Source organism: Aplidium turbinatum, chromosome 1 (assembly GCF_918807975.1).
Source record: "Aplidium turbinatum chromosome 1, kaAplTurb1.1, whole genome shotgun sequence".
NCBI classification, from domain to species: Eukaryota; Metazoa; Chordata; class Ascidiacea; order Aplousobranchia; family Polyclinidae; genus Aplidium; species Aplidium turbinatum.
This window is the reverse complement of record NC_137472.1, coordinates 62,215,159-62,227,795: the sequence shown is the minus strand read 5'-3', so window position 1 is coordinate 62,227,795 and position 12,637 is coordinate 62,215,159.

The following is a 12,637-nucleotide window of genomic DNA, read 5'->3' as shown; positions in this document are numbered from 1 at the left end:
CGAGAAATAGAGAGGACTTGTCACGGCAAGTATTTTTTTAACGTACAAGAACAGCCTTCAGGAGATATATCCGAATCTTTGCATTTGCACCAGAATTCTTCTGACCGACCACACCAATTACTGTCGCCAGTGCTGAAGGGACCATCAGCAGAATGAAACTGATCAAGAATATCCTGCGCTTAACCGTGGCAGATGACAGGTTTTCTGCTCTTGCAGTTAGGCCTACCATCGAAAACAAGCCTACCAAATCCCTGGACTATGACTCATTACAATTTGCGCAGAACAAGGCTCGAAAGAAGCGCTTTGCGTAATTATGGAATATATGTCCATCACTGTCGCTGTAGACCTAGCCTATGTATAGGCTACACCAGGGGTGTGCAACCTTTATTACAGGAGGGCCATATATAAATATCTGGGTGAAACCGCGGGCCACGCGTTTATTTAACATATGTTTTCTATTCATGTTAATCTTATGGCATTATTAGAGGTTATCTCCTTGCAGAAATAATAAGTTAAGACACATAAATTTCTAAAGAAAACTGCTATTCAAATTTATTGTCACACTGACTACGAGTTCAGTGAGAAATTTGCAGCTGGTTTCTTTTCCGGACGACTTTTTCCAAATATACTTTAATGGAAGTGCTCGCAATTCGAAGTCCATTTTCCAGGTGTTCACCTGTCAGAACGGATCGATGGGGATATTTTATGACGCCCATTTTAGAAAAAATCTGTTCGCACAAATACGTTTAGCCAAAAAGAGCCATTTTTGAAGTCATGTTTTTTTCAAATGTGGAAAGTCATCTTGGTTGAGATGTTTTCGGTAAAATCAAAAAATTTACGACTTCTTTCCGCAGTTCGTAAAATCGTTGCAACATGCAGCCCTTGCTTAACCAACGCACCTCGGAAAAGTAAAGTGGATCTTTATGTGTCGTGTTGAGATTATCCAGAAACTTTTGAAACTGACGATGGTTGAGCCCTCATGCTCGAATGAAATTACTGCCTTAACAACCGGACTTAAGACGTGTTTGAATTTCAAGGATTTTGCGCACAGGTTTTGCTGGTGAATGATACAATGAAAAATTGCTATGTCATCATTGATTTTTCTCTTCCTCAAGGTAGACTTCAAGAGACCTATGAATCCAATGCCAGTTCCGGACATGGATCGAGCACCATCAGTTGCGATTCCGCATAAGCTGGACAAGTCCAGTTCGAAGTTGTCAAAAGCATCAATTCAGTAAAAATGTCAGCACCAATAAGTTGTCGTGCCTTTCATTGACTGTAGTGACAGAAGCTGTTCCGTTTCGTTCAAGTCTTTGTCCACTCCTTTCACAAATATGGCCAACTGTGCTGTCCTTCTGGTCCGTACTTTCATCGATTGCAAAACTCCATGAAACAAAGTTCTTCACCTTATCCCTGAGAGTGTCACTAATATCACAAGCAAAATCATCGAAAGCCTACGCCTCGCTATCGTCCACCGTGACAGACTTATTTTCTCAAACTCACTCTTCATTTTAGGGCACAGTTCTTCTGCGACATAGATAAGACACTGCTTCACGAAATTACCGTCAGAATACGGTTTCATATTTTGAGCTATTGTCTGTGCCTCTGATCTACTGACGTTCAAAATAATTCAATACAATCGGATGAGCGGTGGCCAGTGGGAGACTTCTAAAATAGTTAACAGAAGGTGCGAAATGTACAATAATCCACTCTATAATGAATTGTTCGCACGTACCAGACTAAACTAAACTATAAACACGTTTCGCGGGCCGCACAATTTTTCTTCGCGGGCCACATTTGGCCCGCGGGCCGTATGTTGCACACCCCTGGGCTGCACAGTGGTGAGCGCAGCTAATGTAAAAGTTAGCTTTCTACAAAGAAATCAGCGGATTTCCAATAAATTTACCTTCGCTAACGAGTCCGCTAAAATTTCTAAATATTAGCGAAAATTCTAATCCGCTAACCAAAGCGTTAGCTTCGCTAATTAGCTGAACTGTGCCCTCTATGTATAGTATACATATTAGTCCAGTCGTTGAAGGGTTTTACTTTGACTTAATTGGTGTAAAGCTGAAATTTTGCACATTGGTTCTGTTCATTGTGTACAATGACCAAAAAAAAATCCCCGTGAAAATTTGTTGGTGAAAAAAAGTTATCCGCTATTTTTGAAATTTCGCCATTTTTTTCAAAATGGCGGATGTACAAATACTGAAATATTCAATTTTTGTGAAATTATTGTTAGTGTTGGTGCTCATTTAAAAGTAAATTTCATACTGCAATTATTTCACATTGGCAAAGTTTTGGTCCACCGTGATTGCCGGAGGAAGTTTACGGATACACGGAAAAGGGTTCAGGAATAAACTGTTCGTTGCTGTTACACTACAATAATCATCAGCTCAGCTGTAACGCCAAACTGAATAAGAGCTCTGCTGAAACTGCTGGAAATGATGTAAATTCAGTGTATCACATACGCATACTCTCGCATTGCAGTGTTTTTGCTTTATAGCCTATTATAGACTGAATGTAATCCTATGCAATTTAACACATGCTTATATTCATTTCATAGATGAATAAAACCTCTATTACACCAAATTTCTAAATTAGGGGAGATGTGGGACCTATCGGACAAAATTGACCTAACTTCTATTATTTCTAATTTTCAAAGCGGTGTTGAATGTTCTTATGAGTTTTTGTTTACTTACATTTATAACGAATTCATACTGACCCATGGACAGCGGTTCCCAATAAGAACAGTAATTTTATTTACACATGAAAAAGATGACTCAAATGTTCGAAGGGTCCCCAGCGGTGGGGATCTTTCGGACACAGGGTGGGGACCTTCCGGACATAAAAAATGAAGTAAAATATCATGAAATAATATTTTTACAGCTTTAACAATTGCTGATGTTACAAAAACTGTGAAGAATGGCTATATAGAAATCGTCTTCAGAACACGATTTTATTTACAACCCATACAAAGCCAGATCAGCTCCAAACCTAAAAACTTCACGTAGTCGTTTCGTAGTGGCAACTGGGATGGTTTGGGAAGCACTTAAACAATGTTATTCAACGTAACTGATGCTACATCTACTTCTTCAGGAAAGTAAAAGCTGTTTTTGATCTTCTGTGATCGTTTCACAAAATTTACCTCGAAACCACCATCTTCATCAGGCCAGGCACAGATTTTTCCGATAAAATTTCTATGTTTTCCCTCTGATGAAAAGTCTTTAATGGCAGCAAAATCTCCAACTTCCACCTTGTGCTCCATAGAATTTGGACCACCTGAGATTTCACTTATTCCACTTGCATAAACCTAGAAACTTGCATAAACCTATTCCACTTGCATAAAGCAAAAGATAGAATCATGGTCACTTACAGTGTCCGATGATAAGTGTACAAATATATCACTTTTGCTGGTGGAAGAAACAGCTCTTTTTGGGCGTTTCGCCGGCAGCTTGTTGCGACGTGAAAGAATAATTTCTTTTTCTGGAGTATCTGTAATTATTGCATTCTTGCATCTATTTTTATTGGAGCGTTTGGAACAGTGGGGACCTTTCGGACAGTGTCTCTTTATCATGTCCGAAAGGTCCCCTGATCTCCATTTTGACCAAACTTACAAAATTTTCTGAAGTGAGAAAGGCGTTTTTATCTAAACTCTATTCCTTCTGTAACCATTAAACAAACTTAACCAAACAGCATTTACAGCATTTACACCTCTTGCTTAATGTTTACAAAAACATGTGGTCTGATAACGAATGAAATCTCGGATCCATAGAAGAAAAAGAGTGCGTCACGGTCACGTGGTATCAAAAATATGCCGCTGTCCGATTGGTCCCCGTGTCCGAAAGGTCCCACATCTCCCCTATAGTTAACAAGTTAGTTTTCTGCAGAAGCGCAACCAGCTTAGAAATGTTATCGTTTCTCAGACAGCAGACGTTGAATCAGTGTAAAAATGACAGATTTTGTTGTATGGGTTGGCTGTAACAGCGCAGCTTTCACGTAAATTTGAGACACTAACAATGGCGGACGCTTTTTTTAATTACTTCAATCGAGATGCGAGAAGCGCAGTCTAGTTGTTATAAGATGTCTATGTTCCCAACCTGGGTGCCATTTACAAAACTCTGGGGTGCTGCCAACTATTTCTCATATTTATTTTTTATCTGCCTTCAAATCGTCTGCTGGGATTATTGTTGCTTTTTTTTTTTTTTTTTTTTTTTAATGCACCAATACCAATTAACTTAAACAATGATTAAAGTTAATCATTGTTTATCTAAACAGTGATTAAAGTTAATTCGTTGTTGGTATGCACCAACAAAACTTTGTTCATGATTATAGTTCAGGGGTCACCAACTGACGGCCCGCGGGCCGCATGCGGCTTGCCACGCTGTTATATGCGGCCCGTGGAAGGTATCAGCGTACAAGTAAGTATAACCAAAAATACTTTTCTCGAGGAGTTAAAGAGCATGAAAGAACAAATACTTTCCGGAAAGCATATTTTCACTTTGCATACGATTCCACCGACTGACCAATCAGATTATAGTTCTAGGTGGGGGTCGCTTAAGGTTATTCCAATGCGATGTCCAGCCACACTGTCCCAGTGGTTGATTAAAACGTCTGTTTTCGAATTTCGAAATTGTCTGTGAGCATAGGGTTTGCTTATTTTAAGTTTGTAAATGTCCTGTAAGCACTAGTGTGCATTTCACCGTTATTGTGTTTCATGAGCAGTGTTCCCTTTATGCAAGTTTTTGTTGGCAAAATAGGTCGGTGTGTCAACTCAATTTATAATAAATTGGCAAAATGTTATATATAAATTTAAAGATTTTTTCTGGTTGTAATACGAAAATATTTAGCTTAGTACTGCGAAATGTTGTCAATCAACAATTCTTGCCATGCTGATAAGCACCGCAAGTGACAGTTGTCTAATAAAAATCAAAGAAGGACGGTTTTATAGACTGTCACAAAATGGATGAAAAAACAATTCATTGCTTTTTTATAGGGAACACTGTTCATGAGTTTATGATAGAAACGTTTTTTTTTTCGGTGATTTCCTCAAGTGTTTGTTTCATGGTGCCTGGTTTCTTTCTCCTTAATTGTTACTGAAGCCTATTTTTTACTGATATGTTTGCAGGTTACTATTGTTGCCTGTATTGCGTTGTGTCAAACATTTCCTTGTTTACTAAAACTGTTAATTGTAAGATATCTTTTGTGAAGCGAAGTGACAACACCACTCTTGCTTGGCGATGAATATTCTGATGAAACCGCTGGCCTCGCTACAAGTGCGCGAAACAAGTAGCCTCGTTTATTAGACATTATTAAAGAAGTCAAAAGTGTTGTTGAAGGAGTTTGGCCTGGCAGTAGCGTTGTTCGACTAATTTTGTTGCTGCGGTATTCTAAGACAAATATTAGCAGCATGTAACGCTGGATACTGGGTACAAAATGCGTTCTTTTCTACCATAAGAGTCAACCTACCTAAAATTTTATTAGTGCGGCCCGCCACAGCTCTCCTTAGTGCTAAAGTGGCCCGCATGCAAAAAAGGTTGGTGACCCCTGTTATAGTTGATCAATGGTTTAAGCAGACTGTTGATGGTTTTTGCTGAGTCATAACTCTAGCAATGAGTATTTCTTTGATTTGTTTTGGGATTCAGTAGCCTACAGTTCAGTGGTAGAAAAAGGTAGCCTACTTGTATCAGCTAATCGTCGTCGTCGTAAGAGCATCTGGGGTTGAGAGTCTATCTTTTTATCACCTCAGATTCACGATGTTGCCGGACTACACTGGAAGGCTGTTAGAGAACAGCCAGTCTTTGGTTTCATCATCCAAAACACGCAGACCTTCCACTCCATTACACGGGCTGAAAATGTTGTAATCGTTGATGATGTGGTCTGCGGTAGGCCTATACCCTTTCGCTATTGAAGACCTGCAGAAAAGTTCATTTGAAAGTTGTCTTTCTTTGATCAAATTTATGCGGTATTTAGTCATTAAACACGTTTTGCATGCTGTAGTATGCTACTAAACAAAACAAAAAATAATCTGAAATCTGAATGTAACACTTTGGCTGCTAATAGTAGCTTAGTCAGAAGCAGTGATAGGCAATTTTGTTGTTTAACATTTTGCTTACCAGTAGCCTATTGTAATGTCGAATGTTTGTTTCTACGTATACGACGCACACCTGAGATCTAATGTGAACATTTGATTAGTTCTGTGTTGTGTTTTGTGCGAAAGGTGCTTATTGGCATGCTGATTTCTGAAGCCCACCATTGAATATAGGTCTATTCTACTCTTACAACTGTTTTGGTTTTATGTACCGGTAACTAAAATAACCTTTCCACCCTTTGTTACAGAATTATTTTGACAGAGTTTTACTATTCATTTAAGCTTAAAGTACTCTCAGAATGCGTGTTTTTTCAAGTTTTTTTCACAATTTTGTGGTGGTGGCCTCCCAGATCTCCTATATGTTTGCTTTAATAAACTACTCATTTGTCTGTCACGATTTGTTTGCTGGCTAAGCCCCTGCATATGACTTTAGTCAAAGAATTTTCCAAGGCAGAAAATTGAACATTTTGTCGTAAAGTATGGTTTAGCGTAATCCTTAATTTTAAAGTAAATTATATCGCTTTTGTTGTTGACGTCACGGAAAATGTTGCACCTTTTGGAAAAAGCTTTGCCTTTACTTGCTCCCCTGTAAAATGGAACAAGTAATACCACTGTCTGATCATCTATTGATAATACTGTCTGGTTTGCTTGTTTTGTCGTTTTTGGGTGGTTATTAAGGACAAATGTTTGTGTGCAATAATATTGTAACTTTATTAAACTTATTCCCTATAATTAGCAAAGGAAGAGGGGAATTAGTTTAACTACAACTTCAGCCATGGTATTAGAATGCAACAATACATTCTAAGACTTTACACTCTACAGTTTTCTTACACTACATTATTCTTTACATGACATTCTAAGACTAGTTTATTCTAACAGCTTAAAATGTCCTGTTGCACACTAAAAGCAGGGATAAAATTTGTGTTGAAAATGCAGCCGCTATACACCCCTCCCTCAATTACATTATAAACTTAGTTTTATTTGAGATATGTAGAAAGTAGGTCAAGTCGCATTTTATGCCCCGCACTTATTCACGGATGACTTTTTTAGGCAGAAAGCGGAAAAATTATTCTGCCAGAATAACGGTGGTCTTATCAGCTAGGCTATTAACCAAAAACACTCCTACAGCTTCCCTCACAAGCTAGCCCCAAAAACCCTGTCAACTGCAAGCAAATTGCATAGCTTCCCAGCAATCCAGTTTAGGGTTTCCGTTAAAGGAAAAAAAAGTGATCCGTGTTTCCAATTTAAATTTGAAGTTTCATAACTGATATTTCTTGAAAGTTCACGCAGCAAGCGGCGCGGCTTTGTCATTTCAACCTTCCACGCGGCGCGGCACGCGGCGAAAAAGTCAAAAGCGGCCGCGAGCGCGGCGCGGTTTGCATCACTAGCAAAATTTTCTCCGGGTTTGGAAATGTTGCCAGAAGCACATTAAAAATTTTGTATCTTTGTTAGGAAACTTTGTAGAAGAATTAATAAAAAAACTTGAAAATTTAGGATCTGGATTCTGTTTGTTTTAAAAAAAATACAAGATCAAGATCCGTGTCCGGTTCCTGTGCACCACTGCAATAAACACACAAAGTTAATAGCAATAGCTCAGTCCGCCCCGACAGCTCAGTTGGTTAGCGCGTGAATTCCGGAACGGAGAAGCTTCAAGATCAAGCGGCGCTGGTTCGACTCTCGGGGTGTGCGCTTAAGCAACGCACGGTAAAGACTGCTCTCCATTCAGCGGCATCTAATGGCTGGAATAATTACCCGGCAACAGGACTTCAACAATCGAAAGCTTTACTCTTGTCAATCTCGGTGACCGAGCCTGCGTCAGTGATTCAAAGCCTCTACAAGTATGTGTAGCGAACAGTATATAATTTAGCTTATCTGCCCATACCTAGCTGTGGAAGCTTAAGCTACAGCGACATTCCGAGCGCAGTGATCGCAGGGAATGATCGAGAACGTCTAAACTTCTTAGTTACAAGTATGCTTTTATTGTAGAAAGGAACTTCACGTCACCATATAACTTAGGAGGTTGCAACCATCTTGATTATAATCGAACACAATTCCAAATCACCACAACCAAACTGAGCCTTGGCTTAGATTCCTGAAGAAAATAACTTGATTACAAATTATAACATACTAGAAATTATATCACTACTGGACCAAACCTGGTCTTCCAATCTCACCAAAACAACATTTCTACTGCACCAAAAACTATACTGTCACTGTCTGTTGAATTGAAGGCCAGAACGCGATATACATAGTCGCTGAGGAATCAAGCATCTGTAGGCTATAACGTTGAAGAGACGAAAAACTACGCATATGTGATTAAAACTGCCGGTTGCAAGAATGTGTTTAGCTTACTAGCATGCATTTCTTGAGGCACGCAAATTCCTAATCACGCTGCAAAATCCCGAAGCACAACTGCAAAATTACTTGAATTACTGGGTAACGTTACATATATGCAAAAGAACGACAATTTCACGACGGTAACAGACGTTGAAAAGACCTAAGGTTGAACGCAGGGCGCTACATATGCGAAACTACCAGGATTAAGGTCTGCAAGAAGCTTTCCCAGTCCGAGGATAAAGATTCAATCAATCAAATATGTTTATCTTGCATAACCGGTTTTCATCTGTGGAAGAAAATCAGTGCAACTTTGTCTTGATCTTCATTTGTCCAAATGGCTTTGCTCAGCTTACCAAAACCCTATTTTAATTTGATGAATTTAGCCACATACTGAACGACCAATGGTTACATACAAAATGTGTACCTTGATAAAAAAGGACATCAGGCCTATTGTGGCAAAAATGCCAATTAGGGAACAAAAACAAGATGATATTTGTCAAAATTTTTCGAGGGCCGAGCCCTTCACCCGACTTTTCGGACATTATGTTTTGCATCGTCCATTTAAAAAAAACTTTTTTTACAGCATTAAAGGTCATGTTCTTCCCCAACTTATTTCTAGATCCGTTACTGTATTTTCGGCCTATTTACTAGGCTAACTTATTTTTTAAATTTTAGAGTTATTTACTCGTTGCTAAAATGATAAACGTAAGTTTTTCTCCACATTGAAAGAGTTTGCGGATACAACCTTTCTTGCCCTAGTCTAAGAGCCATCACTAAATATAGGGGCCCACTAAGTATTCGATTTTCAGGGGGTAATGGTGCACACACGCCCCGAGTGTAACTTAGTAGATAGGCTACATAAATGCTTTTTTTTTTGTTTTACGTTAGAAAGCACGAGGTGTTTGTGGTCAACACAGCGAGAAAAGTGTAGGTACATAAAACACACTTTTGAAACCACGTGATATCAAAAACAAACGACTCAAAAATTAGTAGCGACGCTACAGCTTCCTTTGAAAGTGAAACGAAATAAATAAAGGGGTTATGAAACCATGAATGCGATTGCGATATCATATTTATGATGAGCCAGAAGCAAAAGAGCGTCGTTTCTTTTAGCTTTTTGTCAACGCAAAGATAAAATCATTTGTGACGTAGTTAATGCCCAAAATTTATGCTTATAGTGGTTGTCAAATAGTCATAATAATAATAATGTTTGTTTTTATACAGCGCTGTATCCATCGCAGAATGCGTTGCTCCTCAGCGCTTTACAAAGCAGACAGTGTCAATGCAGCCGTATAGAGGCGCAAAAACTGTCTACACTGGCAAATTTGATCTTGCGACCGTGTGCATTCAAGCGCTAACAACGTCACTTTCTGCTTGGTTACGTCATCTGGCGGGAAATTCGCCTCCAATTGATTTAAACTTATCAATCGAGCGCATCCATCATTGTACTCGCAATCAATGCAAGGCTAGCAGGTAGGCCAACCCAAGTTTGACCAAAAGCCTGGTGAAGTGCTATCTGAACCTGACCAACAGCTAAAGATAGTTTGAATCAGTCTAAGAGGTAGGACTACCATACTAACTGGAAGGCCAACTTTAATCATACCAAAAGCCTAGTGAAGTGCCACCTTAACCAAACTAACAGCTAAGTAGCCCTATGTAAGACTTTTTTAAACCCAACCTTTTAATTTTTATCTACACACACCAACTAACCTATTAAATGAAACAGAGTGCCATCCTTCCAGAAAACTGAAACTGCCTTTCCACCTAAGTTCCACAAAATGCCAAGACCTGAGCTCAAACTAAATTTTTCGCCAGAACCTTGGTCAAGCAAATCTCTCCAGAGCGTAAAAAAAGCTCGCGACGACCAGACATTTTCAGGCCGACGGCGGCGCTGTTGCCGAGAGAAGCTTTGTGTTAAATAAACAAAGAATGAGCCACGCTCAGCTCAAAATATTTTGTAGTGTAGACCAGGCTTTAGGTCGTAATGTTGAAAATACATGATTTGTATGACTTCAGCGCTGTGTTGTGTGTGTTGTATGTACAGGGCCGTAGCAACAAAGAACATGGCCCCCTCCGAACATAAGTCCGGTGCCCCATACAACGCAGAAACTGGAATGTGGTAAGCTTATTTATTTTACACAACATGCAGGGTTCATATTATGTAGCCTATACATAGTAGAGGGCACAGCTCCGCTAATTAGCGAAGCTTTCTTTTTGGGCCTACTTATTCTGCCATGACATTGTTTGGGCTTGGTGAGTTTGTTGCGGCTAACGGTGGAAGTTGAATCGCCTACTGGTAGAGCCGGCTTGCTGGGGGCAGCCGAGTTGCACGGGTTTTTTGAGCGTTTGGTGTGGTGGGAGCGATGCAGAATTGTGCATTTTTGCTAACTGGATAGTCTTGGCCTGGCAAAAGCTTTTCAACCAAACGACAAGCGCCCTTAGGTTGCACATTACTTGTCGAATAGTTGTTGTACGACTACATAAATTGCTTGGTTTACATTTTACATCTTATTATCAATTATGATAGCCTATTTGGAGAGTTTGCACAAACACTTTTTGTTCAGAAACCCTAATTATGATGTACGGTAATGTTTCTTCCCTTATACCCCAATCCTCAATTACGATGGCCTTTCATTACTAAAATCTACTATTATGACGCAACAATGCGGTTGAGATTGGATTCTTGAATCTTTAATAAATTAGCCTATGCCAATTGAAAGCTTTTTTTAATAGTTTTATGCAAATAAGGCAACTTAGCATTTGATATAATTCCTTGCAAATACCAAAATTGCTTCTTTTTGTAACACCAAAGTATCGGCCAAAATATCAGTATCGGTATCGGCCTAAAAAAGTGATATCGGTATCGGCCAAAATATTGGTATCGGTACATATGTCACCACCGTTTCAAACGGCTAAACTTTCGCTACCGTCGTCCACTTTGGCCGTCGCCCACTTGGTCCGTCGCCCACCTGTTCTCGCCCAAGTGGGTATCGCCCAGTTGTGGTGTAGGCTACCGCTTGTAAATGTACTGCTAAATTCACTTTTTGTTTTGGAAGGATTTTCTTTTAACTTCAAAAATGTTATTTGCCATGTGATTTCAACTCGAGAGTGTGTTGATTCTTTACTTCAAACTGATGTTTACCGTTCATCTTCATGTCCTGTCATCATTGTGGTTTCTGATGGTGATATTTGCAAACATTGCAAATTTTGCATTTTGATCAATGCAAAATTGCAACGTCAAAGAGAATCCTGTAATTTTCAAATTGGCAAGTTACCTTTACAAAAATTTCCACACGGGCAACAAAACAAAGAGTCGACTTCTGCAGACAGCTAGGAAACAAAAATCAGAGTGAGTTTAGTTTGTGTGATGATTTTGCTCTACTTTTTAAAGTATCAACAGCATAACATCTTTGTAAAACGAATATACATGTTTAGAATTGCAAGAATAAAACAAAAAGTTATCCAGAAAGGAAGATATTGTTGCATTGGATTCTCCAATTGCTTCAGAAATTCATTAGCTTATGGAACGAAATTCTGACTCGTTTTATTCCCTGTTTTATTGGGAACAATTGAAAATGCAAAAACAACGTAAAAACAGACTACGATTTCATCCAGATATCATCAGGTAATTGTTAACACTTCACCAATAGTGCAAACGAAGCAATTAAATTATAAACTAAACATTCTTAACAAACTAAAAGTAACATACATGATGCATGAAATAAAACTGGAAATTGAGTTACCCCGTTCAGTTTTCAAGGTTACTTTAGTAACCCAGCTTCAGTCACTATCTACAACTCTTCTTGCAAAGTTGAAAAAATCTTTGCTGATCGTATAACGATTAACAAACTTTGGTTGATTAACCAGATATGCATGGTTAATGAAAAATGTAGTTGTAGCTGTAATTGTATGCTGATAAAATTTTACGCTTTTTGAATGTGTTGCTTTTTTTTATTTTTAGATTTGCTTTAAATTTAGCAATGAAAAGTGCCTCTTGATAAATTAAGGCGAATTTTGATTTTACCTTCACGTCGCACTTTGATTGATTACCGGTAAGTATTAACGGAGCTAGATGATGTAAAAAGATTAAAAAAAAGAGTATATGGTACTGCAGTTACTTTCTTGTTTTTTCCTGTTCAAATGATATCGAATTTTTTTGTAATCGGTAACCTTGCTATAAACCTGTTTTAGTAACTTTGTGTGATTTCTGAT